General features: G+C 42.8%; 1 pseudogene; it reads left to right on the forward strand.

Moving 5' to 3' along the window:
* Window positions 1-5371: 5371 nt before the first annotated feature.
* Window positions 5372-21158, forward strand: part of LOC115122186 (gamma-aminobutyric acid type B receptor subunit 1-like) — a 505415-nt pseudogene continuing 489628 nt past the window's right edge.

The following is a 21158-nucleotide window of genomic DNA, read 5'->3' on the forward strand; positions in this document are numbered from 1 at the left end:
AGACTGGAAGCTTCAAAAGGAGGGTGATGCTTGGAATCATTGTTCTTCCTTTGTCAACCATGGTTACCTGCAAGGAAACACGTGCCGTCATCATTGCTTTTGCACAAAAAGGGCTTCACAGGCAAGGATATTGCTGCCAGTAAGATTGCACCTAAATCAACCATTTATCGGATCATCAAGAACTTCAAGGAGAGCGGTTCAATTGTTGTGAAGAAGGCTTCAGGGAGCCCAAAAAAGTCCAGCAAGCACCAGGACCATCTCCTAAAGTTGATTCAGCTGCGGGATCGGGGCACCACCAGTACAGAGCTTGCTCAGGAATGGCAGCAGGGAGGTGAAGACTTTTGGAGGCTGGCCTGGTGTCAAGAAGGGCAGCAAAGAAGCCACTTCTCTCCTGGAAAAACATCAGGGACAGACTGATATTCTGCAAAAGGTACAGGGATTGGACTGCTGAGGACTGGGGTAAAGTCATTTTCTCTGATGAATCCCCTTTCCGATTGTATGGGGCATCTGGAAAAAAGCTTGTCCGGAGAAGACAAGGTGAGCACTACCATCAGTCCTGTGTCATGCCAACAGTAAAGCATCCTGAGCCCCTTCATGTGTGGGGTTGCTTCTCAGCCAAGGGAGTGGGCTCACTCACAATTTTGCCTAAGAACACAGCCATGAAAAAAGAATGGTACCAACACATCCTCCGAGAGCAACTTCACCCAACCATCCAGGAACAGTTTGGTGACGAACAATGCCTTTTCCAGCATGATGGAGCACCTTGCCATAAGGCAAAAGTGATAACTAAGTGGCTCGGGGAACAAAACATCCATATTTTGGGTCCATGGCCAGGGAACTCCCCAGACCTTAATCCCATTGAGAATTTGTGGTCAATCCTCAAGAGGCGGGTGGACAAACAAAAACCCACAAATTCTGACAAACTCCAAGCATTGATTATGCAAGAATGGGCTGCCATCAGTCAGGATGTGGCCCAGAAGTTAATTGACAGCATGCCTGGGCGGATTGCAGAGGTCTTGAAAAAGAAGGGTCAACACTGCAAATATTGACTCTTTGCATCAACTTCATGTAATTGTCAATAAAAGCCTTTGACACTTATGAAGTGCTTATAATTATACTTCAGTATTCCATAGTAACATCTGACAAAAATATCTAAAGACACTGAAGCAGCAAACTTTGTGAAAGTTAATATTTGTGTCATTCTCAAAACGGACGAGAGAAATGGAAAGATCATCGTCCGTTTCTCAGAGTTTTTCAAATATTCAAATATAGATATAAATGTAGATATAAATATAGATATAAATATAGATATAAATGTAGATATAAATATAGATATAAATATAGATATAAATGTAGATATAAATATAGATATAAATATAGATATAAATGTAGATATAAATATAGATATAAATGTAGATATAAATATAGATATAAATATAGATATAAATGTAGATATATATATACATATAAATGTAGATATAAATATAGATATAAATATAGATATATATATACATATAAATGTAGATATAAATATAGATATAAATGTAGATATAAATGTAGATATAAATGTAGATATATATATATACATATAAATGTAGATATAAATGTAGATATAAATATAGATATAAATATAGATATATATATACATATAAATGTAGATATAAATGTAGATATAAATGTAGATATATATGTAGATATAAATGTAGATATATATATATACATATAAATGTAGATATAAATGTAGATATAAATATAGATATAAATATAGATATATATATACATATAAATGTAGATATAAATGTAGATATAAATGTAGATATAAATATAGATATAAATATAGATATATATATACATATAAATGTAGATATAAATATAGATATAAATGTAGAGAACAGCTGCACTCTGAACTCGGCTGGCTGCAACGGGAGAGAGGGAAGAAGAAGAGTAGATGTGTGGGAGGTGATAATTGATATGTGATTGTAAAGGGGAAAAAACAAGGGGGGGGCAAGTCGAGGCGTGAACATTACAGACTGTAATTTTGGGGGCCGTGGCAAAGTGACAAATGATTGGAGGGTAAGCCAATCACAAGGGACTTCTGTGAAAACTATAGCAGGAGCAAAGGTGACAGCTCTGCTAAGAGAGAGACAAACTCAACTACCCTTCGAAGAGCTTTAGGGTGTCACCCAAATGGAGCCATATTCCATTCATAGTGAACTACTTTTGACGAAGGCCCATATGTAGGGATTAGGGTGCAATTTGAGATACTACAACCCAGGTCTTCAATGAGTACGGTTACATGCACAAAATAATATGATTATTGTGGATAGATTCATATAATAGCTAGTTTAAAACGTTTACAAGCTTTGGAAGAAGAACGATTTCCATAATAATGGACACATGGCTCTGATAGGCTACTGAAAATCGTCAATAAAAAGAAACATTCTACCACAGCATCCATGTTATTCTTGAGAAGCATTCTTGATTCTGAGGTCAGACATATATAAAGTTTGTATGTGAAAACGACTTACTTCTATGACGCATACATTCAGTTCCAAACACACTTCACTCGCGCTAAAGACGGAGGCTCTCGGCTGGTGCTTGCACATGTGCAGATCAAATCCTCCGCTGGAACACCGATTATTAACCTAATAATTAGAAAGATCGCTAAGAAAACCAGATGCTTTAATGTGCGTATGTTTACTTTGATTTTCACCTTACACCGATTAAGATAAGCAGAGTAAGATGCTTACATGACTCTCATCATCTCCCTACTGCCATGATCAGTTTAATATCAAATTATTACTGTGCATGTGAACGCACTCATTGAGTATTTGAGAGGCAAAAAGGAGAGACTTTATATCTTTTCATGTTCTGATAAATGTACCTTTCAGCACCACATTCTATAACTGTCCTTTCACCACCACATTCTAGAACTATCCTTTCACCACCACATTCTAGAACTGTCCTTTCACCATCACATTCTAGAACTGTCCTTTCACCACCACATTCTAGAACTGTCCTTTCAGCACCACATTCTAGAACTGTCCTTTCACCACCACATTCTACAACTGTCCTTTCAGCACCACATTCTAGAACTGTCCTTTCAGCACCACATTCTAGAACTGTCCTTTCGGCACCACATTCTAGAACTGTCCTTTCGGCACAACATTCTAGAACTGTCCTTTCGGCACCACATTCTGGAACTGTCCTTTCGGCACCACATTCTGGAACTGTCCTTTCAGCACCACATTCTGGAACTGTCCTTTCAGCACCACATTCTAGAACTGTCCTTTCAGCACCACATTCTGGAACTGTCCTTTCAGCACCACATTCTGGAACTGTCCTTTCAGCACCACATTCTAGAACTGTCCTTTCAGCACCACATTCTAGAACTGTCCTTTCGGCACAACATTCTAGAACTGTCCTTTCGGCACCACATTCTGGAACTGTCCTTTCGGCACCACATTCTGGAACTGTCCTTTCGGCACCACATTCTGGAACTGTCCTTTCGGCACCACATTCTGGAACTGTCCTTTCAGCACCACATTCTAGAACTGTCCTTTCAGCACCACATTCTGGAACTGTCCTTTCAGCACCACATTCTGGAACTGTCCTTTCAGCACCACATTCTAGAACTGTCCTTTCAGCACCACATTCTGGAACTGTCCTTTCAGCACCACATACTAGAACTGTCCTTTTACAACCACATTCTAGAACTGTCCTTTCAGCACCACATTCTTGAGCTGTCCTTTCAACATTATAGAGCTGTCCTTTCAACATTATAGAGCTGTCCTTTCAACATTATAGAGCTGTCCTTTCAACATTATAGAGCTGTCCTTTCAACATTATAGAGCTGTCCTTTCAACATTATAGAGTTGTCCTTTCAACATTATAGAGTTGTCCTTTCAACATTATAGAGCTGCCCTTTCAACATTATAGAGCTGTCCTTTCAACATTATAGAGCTGTTCTTTCAGCACCACATTCCAAAGCTGTTCTCAGATATATTCAACATGTCATGTGTCCTCCCCAGCAGCCCTGGCCTTCCCTCCTTCCCCAACCTCCCCAGCCTACCAGCCTCCCCTGCCTCCCAGCCTACCTACCCAGCCTCCCCAGCCTGCCCAGCCTACCTGCTTCCCCAACCTCCCCAGCCTACCTACCCAGCCTCCACTGCCCCTCTCCCACCTACCCAGCCTACCCTGCCAACACAGAGCCAGAAGTCCTCCTAACCGATTTTTCTATCCAAACTGAAGAAACAGTGAATGATAAACCTGATCATCCCTGCAATGACAATAGGGGGCCAGAGCTGCAGATGCTTGTCCTCCTCTGCAATACAATAACCAGGATGTGTCCCAAATGGCACCTTATTCCCTATGTAGTGCACTGCCGTTGAGGCCTCTGGTCAAAAGTAATGCACTACATAGGGAATAGGGTTGCATTTGAGACTCATCCTGTGAAGCTGCAGCTAGCCAGCCAGCCCCAAACCTGCCAGCCGCAGAATAAGTTTATAATACTCATAGAATGACTACATACATCAAACTGACACTCGACAAGAGGGGAGCAAAGAGGATGAGACAGAAGAGGGAGTTGATTGGTCAGTTGCTGTTAGGCATCAACTCCGCATAGGCAGAGGTCTGGCGCTATTTATCTGCGATGTGTGCACCCCATCTGTCTTCCCGTCAGCCAATAAGCGCTCTAATTTCTCCCACCACTATCTCTAGTGAATAACGGGGCCCATCGTCATGTAGTGGGGCTGTAGGGGTACACGGAACTCTACTGCAGATAAGGGAGGAAGAGTTAGGGTTGAGTCTCGCCCAGTGACGTCGTGAGTGAGGGACATTGTGGAGAGCGAAGAGAAGGGAAGGAAAACGCAGGGATGTGCATATATGTGTGTGTGTGTGTGTAGGCTATCGTGCTTTTCCCGAGTGAACATTTTACACCCGTCAGAAATACAGCGAGTTTTTTTTCTCCAATTTGGGTCAGAGAATAGACGTATTGCAGTCTTGGTTTTAGGGTTTTGGGGAAAATGTGTTTGCATAAAAGCACACTTTTGCACACACTGCTGTCGTCATTTGCTGTTTAATTTCTCCCTAAGAGTCTAATTCGACGGAAACATGGCAATTGAACGGGCGTCTAGTACTTGTAAGTATGATTATAGTGACCAATAGGCTACAGTAATCGCACCTAAACTTGGTAATGATTGTATGCATGCGTTTATTTTACTTTGATGGACTATTGATACATTTTTTGCATTCAAATCGACGTTTTGTCAACGATCTAAATACCAAGCAATATGAATTTATGACAACAGTAGGCTACTTAATCAACATTCGGCTATCTACAGCTTTGATTTCTAGGCGAGACTGTTAATGTATGCATGGAGACAATTATAGGCTAAACGCAGCATTTGACAACAGCGCCATTAACATATTTTTTTTTCTTCCAATAGCGTCTCAGTAGCCTACTGGTTTAGATGCGGACAGATTGAATATTTAGGCTAGAGTTATTGGTTGTGGTTGTCATTCGCTCTTGCGGGCACGTGCATACACATTGATCCTCACACACGCAAACACACACGCCTCAGCACGGACGCTGGATGTACATCAACCAAGACTCTTTTTGGTGTGATCGTCTTCCTCGTCAACTGTCATCCCGAGCCAGCAGCTGAACAGTGTGGCAGTAAGTTTGGACATTTCAGTTCTCTCATCCTAGTCCCGCAGTGCTCCATCATTTCATATTCCCCCCCTTTATCTATCTTCCTTTCATTGTCATCGTTTAATTCTTCCTCATCATGATGAAATACATGTGTGTTGTATTGGCCTGTTGTCGCCTCTTTTTGGATTGTGACTGTCAAAAGGGGCTATTATATTGCTGTGACTACAGACACCCGTTCAACATAGAATGAAATGCTGGCTGTGTTTATCTGTTAGTGTCCCCCAACAGCCATGGATAAGCCTGGCTCTGGTCTCCCTAGACTGTCAGAGGGGCTAATGTATTGCTGTGACAACAGACCAGTTCTTGGTATTACCGTTCTTCATAGTTTTTGATCAAAATGACGTGACAATAACAATACGGTCCACATGTCGGGTGTTGCCTTGACAACACTCACTGACCTCTTCAACTTGTGTTTTTTTTGCTCTCCGCAATTAGACCTGTAAACAGGACCATGTTACATGTATCTGCCGTGGGCTTCACATGTTGCTGGTTGATGGATGGCTATCGCATTAGAATACAGTTAGAATATTTCATGGCAGACCTGTACTACTGGCTGCAATGTCGTCCAACTCTGCGTTCATCCGTTCAAGTTACTACTGAATTCCAGCCCTCGAGGCGCGACGTACTGCTGGTTTACATCCCCGGTAGTTAATCGATCAATTCATGTAATTGTTTGGCCAGAGAGTTCTCACACCTGGTGTCCCACCTGGTGTGACTCAATCAGCACCTGCTGTATGGAATGAAAACCAGCAGGCAGTTCATCCAACGTCTGTCTCCATTGTCCTGAAATGCCCGTAAATGACAAGTTGCTGTCCGTTGTGCTGAAATTCGTGTGTAAAACAACAGCTTTGTCAGTCATGACTTCCAGTATCTCTTCTGAATGTCGAAACAAATTGACACAGCTTGTTATCGAATCAATCACAATGGACCACTATTGTTTTGGTGCTTATGTAGCCATAGTGTGTGTGTCTTTCAAACGTTACATTTGAAAGAGAGAGGGTGAGAGAGAGGAGGGAGAGAGAGGAGAGACAGAGACGAGAGAGGAGGGTTCGAGATGGAGAGTTTGTGATAGAGGGGTTAAATGTAAACAATTTTGTGTGTCTGATTTGAGACAGTGTGTGTCTGATTTGAGACAGTGTGTGTCTGATTTGAGACAGTGTGTGTCTGATTGAGACATTGTGTGTCTGATTTGAGACATTGCTGGTCTGATTTGAGACAGTATGTGTTTGTATTAATAGCAGAGCGTGTGAGTGTATGTGTTCCAGACAGCGTGTGTTGGCAGACAGCTATCTACTACCTGTTTTCTTCTCCCACTTTAATTGAGATTAGATCAGGCTTGTATCCTCAGGCCCTGTTTGTAGATGTGAAGCCCCATCCACATCTTGTCATGTATCTCTGCGTAGGACTTATTGGTGCCTACGTATTCCATTGTGTACTACTGCTATTCTGCCTGAGCACTCTGGATTGTATGCGCTTGTTTGTTTCTGCCAGATACTGCGTTTCCATTACACCTTTTATCACCACCGTCAGCAGTAGGCTAGTCCTTCCCTCCTGCTACTGCTGACTGTAGATATGTCTGTTTGATTCTGCCAGATACCCGTTGTCTATTTGTCCATGCTGTGTAAAGTACCTGAGAGATTGTCTTGCAGATTCACTGTGTCAAGATACCAGAGTCCTCCTAGTCACGTTCTGTTGCGCCTTTATAGGATAATGTGTTAGTTACTACAGACCATGGTCGAAAGTAGTGCACTATACAGGGAGTAGGATGCCATTTGGGACGCTGGCTGTGTGTATGCTGGCTGTGTGTATGCAGGCTGTGTGTATGCTGGCTGTGTGTATGCAGGCTGTGTGAATGCTGGCTGTGTGTATGCTGGCTGTGTGTGCTGGCTGTGTGAATGCTGGCTGTGTGTATGCTGGCTGTGTGAATGCAGGCTGTGTGAATGCTGGCTGTGTGAATGATGGCTGTGTGTATGCTGGCTGTGTGAATGATGGCTGTGTGTATGATGGCTGTGTGTATGCTGGCTGTGTGTGCTGGCTGTGTGTATGCTGGCTGTGTGTATGCTGGCTGTGTGTATGCTGGCTGTGTGTATGCTGGCTGTGTGAATGCAGGCTGTGTGAATGCTGGCTGTGTGAATGCTGGCTGTGTGAATGATGGCTGTGTGTATGATGGCTGTGTGTATGCTGGCTGTGTGTGCTGGCTGTGTGTATGCTGGCTGTGTGTATGCAGGCTGTGTGAATGCAGGCTGTGTGTATGCAGGCTGTGTGAATGCTGGCTGTGTGTATGCTGGCTGTGTGAATGATGGCTGTGTGTATGATGGCTGTGTGTATGCTGGCTGTGTGTGCTGGCTGTGTGTATGCTGGCTGTGTATATGCTGGCTGTGTGTATGCTGGCTGTGGGTATGCTGGCTGTGTGTATGCAGGCTGTGTGTGTGCAGGCTGTGTGTGTGCTGGCTGTGTGTACGTAGATAGTGTTAATTTGCGTTACCGTGGCAAACTAAGGTGTTTATTCATCAGCGCTATAGCAACTCCCCGGGGAGAATGTGCAAGATAACGAACTCTCTTAATTAGGGCACTAATGAAGCATAGAGGGGTTCACCACAGTGTCTGTGTGTGTTTGCTGACAGAACAGTATGTATTACATTAGGATGGTGACAGAAACGTCTGTTTAACCGTACATTACTGCAAAATATACGGTAACATACTGTACTGTTTTTTTTTTTTTTACAGTAACTTACAGGTAACTAACTGGATGCAAGTAAGTTACCGTAAAAACAACAGGATTTTCCAGTGTAGGCTTGCGTCCTAAATGGCACCCTATTCCCTACATAGTGCAATACTTTTAACTCCCTATATGGGCCCTGGTCAAAAGAAGGGCACTATATAGGGAATAGGGTGCCATTTGAGATGCTTCCCTATAGGACGAGGAGTTCCAGAATGTATACAAGCTGAGTTGGATGTAAAACACAGAGAGACTTCTTCAGTCCACTACCTGTCTGTGTGTTTCCACTCACGGTCTGTCACTAGATATTCATGAAATAGTAGACTACCACCAATGACCAATGACCAGGCAATGTGTCCAGGCAGGATCTCTCTCTCTCTCTATCTCTCTCTCTCTCTGTCTGTCTGTCTGTCTGTCTGTCTGTCTGTCTGTCTGTCTGTCTGTCTGTCTGTCTGTCTGTCTGTCTGTTCTCTCCCTCCCTCTGTCTCTCTCTCTCTCTTCTCTCCCTCCCTCCCTCTGTCTCTCTCTCTCTCTTCTCTCCCTCCCTCCCTCTGTCTCTCTCTCTCTCTTCTCTCCCTCCCTCCCTCTGTCTCTCTCTCTCTTCTCTCCCTCCCTCCCTCTGTCTCTCTCTCTCTCTTCTCTCCCTCCCTCCCTCTGTCTCTCTCTCTCTCTTCTCTCCCTCCCTCTGTCTCTCTCTTCTCTCCCTTCCTCTCTCTCTCTCTCGCTCTTCTCTCCCTCCCTCTGTCTCTCTCTTCTCTCCCTTCCTCTCTCTCTCTCTTCTCTCCCTCCCTCTGTCTCTCTCTCTCTCTCCCTCGCTCTCTCTCTTCTCTCCCCTCCCTCCCTCCCTCTCCTCCTCTCTCTCTCTCTCTCTCTCTCTCTCTCTCTCTCTCTCTCTCTCTCTCTCTCTCTCTCTCTCTCTCTCTCTCTCTCTCTCTCTCTCTCTCTCTCTTTAAATATATTTCTATACATAGTTCCTTTTTTTCCAAACACCTGAGTGGCTCTGGGATATTTCTAATGAAAATCCTTCACTTTTATTTGAATGGGAGTGGCTTCTTCCAAGAGACTTAACTCTTGCTTTAAGATGAAAGGTCTAAGAGGATAAGATATATAATATAATACCGTTGATAAGGACTGGCTCGTGTGGGTAGAGTTGATTGGATTTCATTGACAGGCATATATGCATGATGAGACTATGGTCGTGTCCCCAAATGGAACACTGTTCCCTATATAGTGCATTACTTTTTGACAAATCCCATGTTAACAAATCCCATGTTAACGGATGGAGTGAAAAAAAGATGACAAGAAGAAGAAGAAGCTGAAGAAGCTGAAGCTGAAGAAGGAGAAGAAGGAGATGAAGAAGAAGCTGAAGGAGAAGGAGAAGAAGCTGAAGAATGAGGAGAAGAAGCTGAAAAAGAAGGAGAAGAAGGAGATGAAGGAGAAGAAGAAGAAGCTGAAGAAGAAGCTGAAGAAGAAGAAGAAGCTGAAGGAGAAGAAGAAGAAGAAGAAGAAGAAGAAGGAGAAGAAGAAGAAGAAGCTGAATGAGAAGGAGAAGAAGAAGCTGAAGAAGAAGGAGAAGAAGGAGATGAAGAAGGAGAAGAAGAAGAAGAAGAAGAGGCTGAAGGAGAAGAAGAAGAAGAAGAGGCTGAAGGAGAAGAAGAAGAAGAAGAAGAAGGAGAAGAGGAAGGAGAATAAGAAGAAGAAGCTGAAGAAGAAGAGGAATGAGAAGAAGAAGTAGAAGAAGCAGGAGAAGAAGAAGCAGAAGAAGAGGAAGGAGAAGAAGAAGAACCTGAAGAAGAAGAAGCTGAAGAAGAAGAAGCTGAAGAAGAAGCTGAAGAAGCTGAAGAAGAAGAAGCTGAAGCTGAAGGAGAAGAAGAAGAAGGAGAAGAAGGAGATGAAGAGGAAGGAGAAGAAGAAGAAGGAGAAGAAGAAGAAGAAGCTGAATGAGAAGGAGAAGAAGAAGCTGAAGAAGCTGAAGAATGAGAAGAAGAAGCTGAAGAAGAAGGAGAAGAAGGAGATGAAGAAGGAGAAGAAGAAGAAGAAGAAGCTGAAGAAGAAGAAGCTGGAGAAGAAGAAGAAGCTGAAGAAGAAGAAGAAGAAGCTGAAGCTGAAGAAGAAGAAGCTAAGTCAGCGTTTGCATCTCAAATGGTACACTATGTCCTTCTATAGTGCACTACTTTGGACCAAAAAGCCCTAAATAAGGAATAGGGTTCCCTTGTAGACGTGGCCAGTGAGTCAGGGAGTGAATGAACAAGTGACTCCTCATTGAAGCTGTATTGAGTATGATTGACTGACTGAATAGAGCCTAACAAACCCCTCCTTTTGCTAAAAGCTGCCAATCATTCCCTCCCCTTGCTTTGCTTCCCCTCTAGGGTACCAAATGTCATATTCCCTATGTAGATGTAGTGCACTACTACCCTATGGGTCCTGGTCAAAAGTAGGGCACTACATAGGGAATAGGGTGCTATTTAGGATGCATTATCCCTGCTCTCTCAGGAGGGCCCCTAATGAAGTGGAGCATGTTAAACACAGATCACACACACACACACACACACACACACACACACACACACACACACACACACACACACACACACACACACAGAGACCAAGTGTGTCTGTGGCCAAGACTGTAAATGGGCTATTTATCTTTTTGTAGGACATGAAGCGTACACTCTCGTCTAAAGTAGTGCACTATATAGGGAATAGGGCTCTGGTCTAAAGTAGGGTACTATATAGAGAATAGGGCTCTGGTCTAGAGTAGTGCACTATATAGGGAATAGGGCTCTGGTCTAAAGTAGTGCACTATATAGGGATTAGGGCTCTGGTCTAAAGTAGTGCACTATATAGGGAATAGTGGTTCAATAGGGCTCTGGTTTAAAGTAGTGCACTGTATAGGGAATAGGGCTCTGGTCTAAAGTAGTGCACTATATAGGGAATAGGGCTCTGGTCTAAAGTAGTGCACTATATAGGGAATAGGGCTCTGGTCTAAAGTAGTGCACTATATAGGGAATAGGGCTCTGGTCTAAAGTAGTGCACTATATAGGGAATAGGGCTCTGGTCTAAAGTAGTCCACTATATAGGGAATAGTGGTTCAATAGGGCTCTGGTTTAAAGTAGTGCACTGTATAGGGAATAGGGCTCTGGTCTAAAGTAGTGCACTATATAGGGAATAGGGCTCTGGTCTAAAGTAGTGCACTATATAGGGAATAGTGGTTCAATAGGGCTCTGGTTTAAAGTAGTGCACTGTATAGGGAATAGGGCTCTGGTCTAAAGTAGTGCACTATATAGGGAATAGGGCTCTGGTCTAAAGTAGTGCACTATATAGGGAATAGGGCCCTGGTCTAAAGTAGTGCACTATATAGGGAATAGGGCTCTGGTCTAAAGTAGTGCACTATATAGGGAATAGGGCTCTGGTCTAAAGTAGTGCACTATATAGGGAATAGGGCTCTGGTCTAAAGTAGTGCACTATATAGGGAATAGGGCTCTGGTCTAAAGTAGTGTATTATATATGGAATAGGGCTCTGGTCTAAAGTAGTGTACTATATAGGGAATAGGGCTCTGGTCTAGAGTGGTGCACTATATAGGGAATAGGGCTCTGGTCTAAAGTAGGGTACTATATAGGGAATAGGGCTCTGGTCTAAAGTAGTGCACTATATAGGGAATAGTGGTTCAATAGGGCTCTGGTTTAAAGTAGTGCACTGTATAGGGAATAGGGCTCTGGTCTAAAGTAGTGCACTATATAGGGAATAGGGCTCTGGTCTAAAGTAGTGCACTATATAGGGAATAGGGCTCTGGTCTAAAGTAGTGCACTATATAGGGAATAGTGGTTCAATAGGGCTATGGTTTAAAGTAGTGCACTGTATAGGGAATAGGGCTCTGGTCTAAAGTAGTGCACTATATAGGGAATAGGGCTCTGGTCTAAAGTAGTGCACTATATAGGGAATAGGGCCCTGGTCTAAAGTAGTGCACTATATAGGGAATAGGGCTCTGGTCTAAAGTAGTGCACTATATAGGGAATAGGGCTCTTGTCTAAAGTAGTGTATTATATATGGAATAGGGCTCTGGTCTAAAGTAGTGTACTATATAGGGAATAGGGCTCTGGTCTAAAGTAGTGCACTATATAGGGAATAGGGCTCTGGTCTAAAGTAGTGCACTATATAGGGAATAGGGCTCTGGTCTAAAGTAGTGCACTATATAGGGAATAGGGTGCCATTTGGGATGTACACCTTGGCTTTAGCGATGATTTACGTTTTCTTTTTTCCTCATTGTAGCTTCTAGAGCTCTCACTCTCACACACACACACACACACACACACACACACACACACACACACACACACACACACACACACACACACACAGCTCTCTTCCTCTTCAGGGAACCAGACCAGAGGTGTTATATGATTCAGGAAGTGTTTCTGTGGCTCCTGAATGCTGAATGACTCCCTCATCCAACTCAGAACCAGTAGATTTCTAATTCATCTGTCTCGGCAGACAGACAGCGTTTCCACAGCGTAAGCCTGCCACACCCGCAATAACATCTGTTAAACATGTGTATGTGACAAATAAAATGTGATTTGATTTAAGCCTCTTAAGTTGAGTCTTGTGACTCAGATATAAGGCCCAGGGGGCTAGTACTCAGTGTAGAAGATAGATAAATAGAAAGTTGGCTGGGTTTTTCCCCCAAAGGATTATGGGAATGTTCAAGTGACACCGGTAGTCAGTTTTCTCCTCTTATCTAAAGCTCTTGTTTTATGGGCTCAAGCAGAGCTGGACTGGTGGTTTGTCCAACCAAAGTGCTCACTCAGGTGTGGCTGGAGAGGGTTACTTCCCAAATGGCATCCCGTTCCCTATTTAGTGCACTACTTTTCACCAGTGCCCTATTGAACCGGGTCAGAAGTAGTGCACTTAAATAAGAAATAGGGTGCCATTTGGGACGCTACCCTGGATGATGAGCGATGGGCTGGAGAGAGAACTGGAAGACTGTCTAGTCCTCATCACTTCACTGAGCATCCCTTTTCTGTCTGGTTTACTCTCTTTCTCTCCCTCTTTCTCCCTCTCCCTCTCTCTCTCTCTTTCTCTCTCCCTCTTTCTCTCCCTCTTTCTCCCTCTCCCTCTCTCTCTCTCTCTCTCTCTCTCTCTCTCTCTCTCTCTCTCTTTCTCTCCCTCTTTCTCCCTCTCCCTCTCTCTCTCTCTCTCTCTCTCTCTCTCTCTCTCTTTCTCTCCCTCTTTCTCCCTCTAGTGTGATAGTGTAGTGTGATAGTGTAGTAGTGTAGTAGTGTGATAGTGTAGTAGTGTGGTAGTGTAGTAGTGTAGTGTGGTAGTGTAGTGTTGTGTGGTAGTGTACTGTAGTGTGATAGTGTACTGTAGTGTGGTAGTGTACTGTAGTGTGGTAGTGTACTGTAGTGTGGTAGTGTGATAGTGTACTGTAGTGTGGTAGTGTACTGTAGTGTGGTAATACTGTAGTGTGGTAATACTGTAATGTGGTAGTGTACTGTAGTGTGGTAGTGTGATAGTGTACTGTAGTCTGGTAGTGTACTGTAGTGTGGTAGTGTAGTGTAGTGTGGTAATACTGTAGTGTGGTAGTGTACTGTAGTGTGGTGGTGTACTGTAGTGTGGTGGTGTACTGTAGTGTGGTAGTGTACTGTAGTGTGGTAGTGTAGTGTAGTGTGATAGTGTACTGTAGTGTGGTGGTGTACTGTAGTGTGGTGGTGTAGTGTAGTGTGATAGTGTACTGTAGTCTGGTAGTGTACTGTAGTGTGGTAATGTAGTGTAGTGTGGTAATACTGTAGTGTGGTAGTGTACTGTAGTGTGGTAGTGTACTGTGGTCTGGTAGTGTAATAGTGTAATGTAGTATTGTGGTAGTGTAGTAGTGTAGTGTAGTAGTGTAGTAGTATTAAGGTAGTGTGGTAGTGTAGTAGTGTGGTACTGTAGTGTGTTAGTGTACTGTAGTGTTGTAGTGTACTGTAGTGTGGTAGTGTACTGTAGTGTGGTAGTGTAGTGTAGTGTGATAGTGTACTGTAGTCTGGTAGTGTACTGTAGTGTGGTAGTGTAGTGTAGTGTGGTAATACTGTAGTGTGGTAGTGTACTGTAGTGTGGTAGTTTACTGTGGTCTGGTAGTGTAATAGTGTCATGTAGTATTGTGGTAGTGTAGTAGTGTAGTAGTGTAATGTAGTATTAAGGTAGTGTGGTAGTGTAGTAGTGTGGTACTGTAGTGTGATAGTGTACTGTAGTGTGGTAGTGTACTGTAGTGTGGTAGTGTACTGTAGTGTGTTAGTGTACTGTAGTGTGGTAGTGTACTGTAGTGTGGTGGTGTACTGTAGTGTGGTAATACTGTAGTGTGGTAGTGTACTGTAGTGTGGTAGTGTACTGTAGTGTGGTAATACTGTAGTGTGGTAGTGTACTGTAGTGTGGTAATACTGTAGTGTGATAGTGTACTATAGTATGGTAATACTGTAGTGTGATAGTGTACTGTAGTGTGATAGTGTACTCTAGTGTGGTAGTGTACTGTAGTGTGATGGTGTACTGTAGTGTGATGGTGTACTGTAGTGTGGTAGTGTACTGTAGTGTGGTAATACTGTAGTGTGGTAATACTGTAATGTGGTAATACTGTAGTGTGGTAGTGTACTGTACTGTGGTAGTGTGATAGTGTACTGTAGTGTGGTAGTGTAGTAGTGTAGTACTGTGGTAGTGTAGTATTGTGGTAGTGTAGTAGTGTAGTAGTGTGGTAGTGTAGGATTGTAGTGTGGTAGTGTAGTGTAGTAGTGTAGTGTGGTAGTGTAATGTAGTGTAGTAGTGTGGTAGTGTGGTAGTGTGGTAGTGTAGTAGTGTAGTGTAGTAGTGTGGTAGTGTAGTAGTGTAATGTAGTATTAAGGCAGTGTGGCAGTGTAGTATAGTGTGGTAGTGTGGTAGTGTGATAGTGTGGTAGTGTAGTAGTGTAGTGTGGTAGTGTAGTGTTGTCTGGTAGTGTGGTAGTGTACTGTAGTGTGATAGTGTACTGTAGTGTGGTAGTGTACTGTAGTGTGGTAGTGTACTGTAGTGTGGTAGTGTGATAGTGTACTGTAGTGTGGTAGTGTACTGTAATGTGGTAATACTGTAATGTGGTAGTGTACCGTAGTGTGGTAGTGTGATAGTGTACTGTAGTCTGGTAGTGTACTGTAGTGTGGTAGTGTACTGTAGTGTGGTAATACTGTAATGTGGTAGTGTACTGTAGTGTGGTAGTGTGAGAGTGTACTGTAGTGTGGTAGTGTACTGTAGTGTGGTAGTGTACTGTAGTGTGGTAGTGTGATAGTGTACTGTAGTGTGGTAGTGTACTGTAGTGTGGTAATACTGTAATGTGGTAGTGTACTGTAGTGTGGTAGTGTGATAGTGTACTGTAGTCTGGTAGTGTACTGTAGTGTGGTAGTGTAGTGTAGTGTGGTAATACTGTAGTGTGGTGGTGTACTGTAGTGTGGTAGTGTACTGTAGTGTGGTAGTGTACTGTAGTGTGGTAGTGTAGTGTAGTGTGATAGTGTACTGTAGTGTGGTGGTGTACTGTAGTGTGGTGGTGTAGTGTAGTGTGATAGTGTACTGTAGTCTGGTAGTGTACTGTAGTGTGGTAATGTAGTGTAGTGTGGTAATACTGTAGTGTGGTAGTGTACTGTAGTGTGGGAGTGTACTGTGGTCTGGTAGTGTAATAGTGTAATGTAGTATTGTGGTAGTGTAGTAGTGTAGTGTAGTAGTGTGGTAGTGTAGTAGTGTAATGTAGTACTAAGGTAGTGTGGTAGTGTAGTAGTGTGGTACTGTAGTGTGATAGTGTACTGTAGTGTGGTAGTGTACTGTAGTGTGGTAGTGTACTGTAGTGTGTTAGTGTACTGTAGTGTGGTAGTGTACTGTAGTGTGGTAGTGTACTGTAGTGTGGTAGTGTAGTGTAGTGTGATAGTGTACTGTAGTCTGGTAGTGTACTGTAGTGTGGTAGTGTAGTGTAGTGTGGTAATACTGTAGTGTGGTAGTGAACTGTAGTGTGGTAGTGTACTGTGGTCTGGTAGTGTAATAGTGTAATGTAGTATTGTGGTAGTGTGGTAGTGTAGTAGTGTAGTGTAGTAGTGTGGTAGTGTAGTAGTGTAATGTAGTATTAAGGTAGTGATGTGTGTAGTGTAGTAGTGTGGTACTGTAGTGTGATAGTGTACTGTAGTGTGGTAGTGTACTGTAGTGTGGTAGTGTACTGTAGTGTGTTAGTGTACTGTAGTGTGGTAGTGTACTGTAGTGTGGTAGTGTACTGTTGTCTGGTAGTGTACTGTAGTGTGGTAGTGTACTGTAGTGTGGTAATACTTTAGTGTGGTAGTGTACTGTAGTGTGGTAATACTGTAGTGTGGTAGTGTACTGTAGTGTGGTAATACTGTAGTGTGATAGTGTACTGTAGTGTGGTAATACTGTAGTGTGGTAGTGTACTGTAGTGTGATAGTGTACTGTAGTGTGGTAGTGTACTGTAGTGTGGTAATACTGTAGTGTGGTAGTGTACTGTAGTGTGGTAATACTGTAGTGTGGTAGTGTACTGTAGTGTGGTAATACTGTAGTATGGTAATACTGTAGTGTGATAGTGTACTGTAGTGTGGTAATACTGTAGTGTGGTAGTGTACTGTAGTGTGATAGTGTACTGTAGTGTGATAGTGTACTGTAGTGTGGTAATACTGTAGTGTGGTAGTGTACTGTAGTGTGATAGTGTACTGTAGTGTACTGTAGTGTTGTAATACTGTAGTGTGATAGTGTACTATAGTATGGTAGTGTGATAGTGTACTGTAGTGTGGTAATACTGTAATGTGGTAATACTGTAGTCTGGTAGTGTACTGTAGTCTGGTAGTGTAGTGTAGTGTGATAGTGTACTGTAGTCTGGTAGTGTACTGTAGTGTGGTAGTGTGGTAATACTGTAGTGTGGTAGTGTGGTAGTGTACTGTAGTGTGGTAGTGTGGTAATACTGTAGTGTGGTAGTGTGGTAGTGTACTGTAGTGTGGTAGTGTACTGTAGTGTGGTAGTGTGATAGTGTACTGTAGTGTGGTAGTGTACTGTAGTGTGGTAATACTGTAATGTGGTAGTGTACTGTAGTGTGGTAGTGTGATAGTGTACTGTAGTCTGGTAGTGTACTGTAGTGTGGTAGTGTAGTGTAGTGTGGTAATACTGTAGTGTGGTGGTGTACTGTAGTGTGGTAGTGTACTGTAGTGTGGTAGTGTACTGTAGTGTGGTAGTGTAGTGTAGTGTGATAGTGTACTGTAGTGTGGTGGTGTACTGTAGTGTGGTGGTGTAGTGTGATAGTGTACTGTAGTCTGGTAGTGTACTGTAGTGTGGTAATGTAGTGTAGTGTGGTAATACTGTAGTGTGGTAGTGTACTGTAGTGTGGGAGTGTACTGTGGTCTGGTAGTGTAATAGTGTAATGTAGTATTGTGGTAGTGTAGTAGTGTAGTGTAGTAGTGTGGTAGTGTAGTAGTGTAATGTAGTATTAAGGTAGTGTGGTAGTGTAGTAGTGTGGTACTGTAGTGTGATAGTGTACTGTAGTGTGGTAGTGTACTGTAGTGTGGTAGTGTACTGTAGTGTGTTAGTGTACTGTAGTGTGGTAGTGTACTGTAGTGTGGTAGTGTACTGTAGTGTGGTAGTGTAGTGTAGTGTGATAGTGTACTGTAGTCTGGTAGTGTACTGTAGTGTGGTAGTGTAGTGTTGTGTGGTAATACTGTAGTGTGGTAGTGAACTGTAGTGTGGTAGTGTACTGTGGTCTGGTAGTGTAATAGTGTAATGTAGTATTGTGGTAGTGTGGTAGTGTAGTAGTGTAGTGTAGTAGTGTGGTAGTGTAGTAGTGTAATGTAGTATTAAGGTAGTGTGGTAGTGTAGTAGTGTGGTACTGTAGTGTGATAGTGTACTGTAGTGTGGTAGTGTACTGTAGTGTGGTAGTGTACTGTAGTGTGTTAGTGTACTGTAGTGTGGTAGTGTACTGTAGTGTGGTGGTGTACTGTAGTGTGGTAGTGTACTGTAGTGTGGTAATACTGTAGTGAGGTAGTGTACTGTAGTGTGGTAATACTGTAGTGTGGTAGTGTACTGTAGTGTGGTAATACTATAGTGTGATAGTGTACTATAGTATGGTAATACTGTAGTGTGGTAGTGTACTGTAGTGTGGTAGTGTACTGTTGTCTGGTAGTGTACTGTAGTGTGGTAGTGTACTGTAGTGTGGTAATACTGTAGTGTGGTAGTGTACTGTAGTGTGGTAATACTGTAGTGTGGTAGTGTACTGTAGTGTGGTAATACTGTAGTGTGATAGTGTACTGTAGTGTGGTAATACTGTAGTGTGGTAGTGTACTGTAGTGTGATAGTGTACTGTAGTGTGGTAGTGTACTGTAGTGTGGTAATACTGTAGTGTGGTAGTGTACTGTAGTGTGGTAATACTGTAGTGTGGTAGTGTACTGTAGTGTGGTAATACTGTAGTATGGTAATACTGTAGTGTGATAGTGTACTGTAGTGTGGTAATACTGTAGTGTGGTAGTGTACTGTAGTGTGATAGTGTACTGTAGTGTGATAGTGTACTGTAGTGTGGTAATACTGTAGTGTGGTAGTGTACTGTAGTGTGATAGTGTACTGTAGTGTGGTAGTGTACTGTAGTGTGGTAGTGTGGTAATACTGTAGTGTGGTAGTGTGGTAGTGTACTGTAGTGTGATAGTGTGGTAGTGTGGTAATACTGTAGTGTGGTAGTGTACTGTAGTGTGGTAGTGTACTGTGGTCTGGTAGTGTAATAGTGTAATGTAGTATTGTGGTAGTAGTGTAGTGTAGTGTGGTAGTGTAATGTAGTATTAAGGTAGTGTGGTAGTGTAGTAGTGTGGTACTGTAGTGTGATAGTGTACTGTAGTGTGGTAGTGTACTGTGGTGTGGTAGTGTACTGTAGTCTGGTAGTGTGATAGTGTACTGTAGTGTGGTAGTGTACTGTAGTGTGGTAATACTGTAGTGTGGTAATGTACTGTAGTGTGGTAATACTGTAGTGTGGTAGTGTACTGTAGTGTGGTAATACTGTAGTGTGGTAGTGTACTGTAGTGTGGTAGTGTACTGTGGTCTGGTAGTGTAGTGTAGTGTGGTAGTGTACTGTAGTGTGGTAGTGTGGTAGTGTACTGTAGTGTGGTAGTGTACTGTAGTGTGGTAGTGTACTGTAGTGGTAGTGTACTGTAGTGTGGTAGTGTACTATAGTATGGTAATACTGTAGTGTGATAGTGTACTGTAGTGTGGTAATACTGTAGTGTGGTAGTGTACTGTAGTGTGATAGTGTACTGTAGTGTGGTGGTGTACTGTAGTGTGGTAATACTGTAGTGTGGTAATACTGTAATGTGGTAATACTGTAGTGTGGTAGTGTACTGTAGTGTGGTAGTGTACTGTAGCGTGGTAGTGTACTGTTGTCTGGTAGTGTACTGTAGTGTGGTAGTGTACTGTAGTCTGGTAGTGTACTGTAGTGTGGTAGTGTAGTGTAGTGTGACAGTGTACTGTAGTCTGGTAGTGTACTGTAGTGTGGTAGTGTAGTGTAGTGTGGTAATACCCTAGTGTGGTAGTGTACTGTAGTGTGGTAGTGTACTGTAGTGTGGTAATACTGTAGTGTGGTAGTGTACTGTAGTGTGTTAGTGTACTGTAGTGTGGTAGTGTACTGTGATGTGGTGGTGTACTGTAGTGTGGTAGTGTACTGTAGTGTGGTAATACTGTAGTGTGGTAGTGTACTGTAGTGTGGTAGTGTACTGTAGTGTGGTAATACTGTAGTGTGGTAGTGTACTGTAGTGTGGTAATGTACTGTAGTGTGATAGTGTACTATAGTGTGGTAATACTGTAGTGTGGTAGTGTACTGTAGTGTGGTAGTGTACTGTAGTGTGGTAATACTGTAGTGTGGTAGTGTACTGTAGTGTGGTAATACTGTAGTGTGATAGTGTACTATAGTATGGTAATACTGTAGTGTGATAGTGTACTGTAGTGTGATAGTGTACTGTAGTGTGGTGGTGTACTGTAGTGTGGTAGTGTACTGTAGTGTGGTAATACTGTAATGTGGTAATACTGTAGTGTGGTAGTGTACTGTAGTGTGGTAGTGTGATAGTGTACTGTAGTGTGGTAGTGTACTGTAGTGTGATAGTGTACTGTAGTGTGGTAGTGTACTGTGATGTGGTGGTGTACTGTAGTGTGGTAGTGTACTGTAGTGTGGTAATACTGTAGTGTGGTAGTGTACTGTAGTGTGGTAGTGTACTGTAGTGTGGTAATACTGTAGTGTGGTAGTGTACTGTAGTGTGGTAATACTGTAGTGTGATAGTGTACTATAGTGTGGTAGTACTGTAGTGTGATAGTGTACTGTAGTGTGGTAATACTGTAGTGTGGTAGTGTACTGTAGTGTGATAGTGTACTGTAGTGTGGTGGTGTACTGTAGTGTGGTAATACTGTAGTGTGGTAATACTGTAATGTGGTAATACTGTAGTGTGGTAGTGTACTGTAGTGTGGTAGTGTACTGTAGCGTGGTAGTGTACTGTTGTCTGGTAGTGTACTGTAGTGTGGTAGTGTACTGTAGTCTGGTAGTGTACTGTAGTGTGGTAGTGTAGTGTAGTGTGACAGTGTACTGTAGTCTGGTAGTGTACTGTAGTGTGGTAGTGTAGTGTAGTGTGGTAATACTGTAGTGTGGTAGTGTACTGTAGTGTGGTAGTGTACTGTAGTGTGGTAATACTGTAGTGTGGTAGTGTACTGTAGTGTGTTAG

Source organism: Oncorhynchus nerka, linkage group LG4 (genome assembly GCF_034236695.1).
Source record: "Oncorhynchus nerka isolate Pitt River linkage group LG4, Oner_Uvic_2.0, whole genome shotgun sequence".
Classification (NCBI taxonomy): Eukaryota; Metazoa; Chordata; class Actinopteri; order Salmoniformes; family Salmonidae; genus Oncorhynchus; species Oncorhynchus nerka.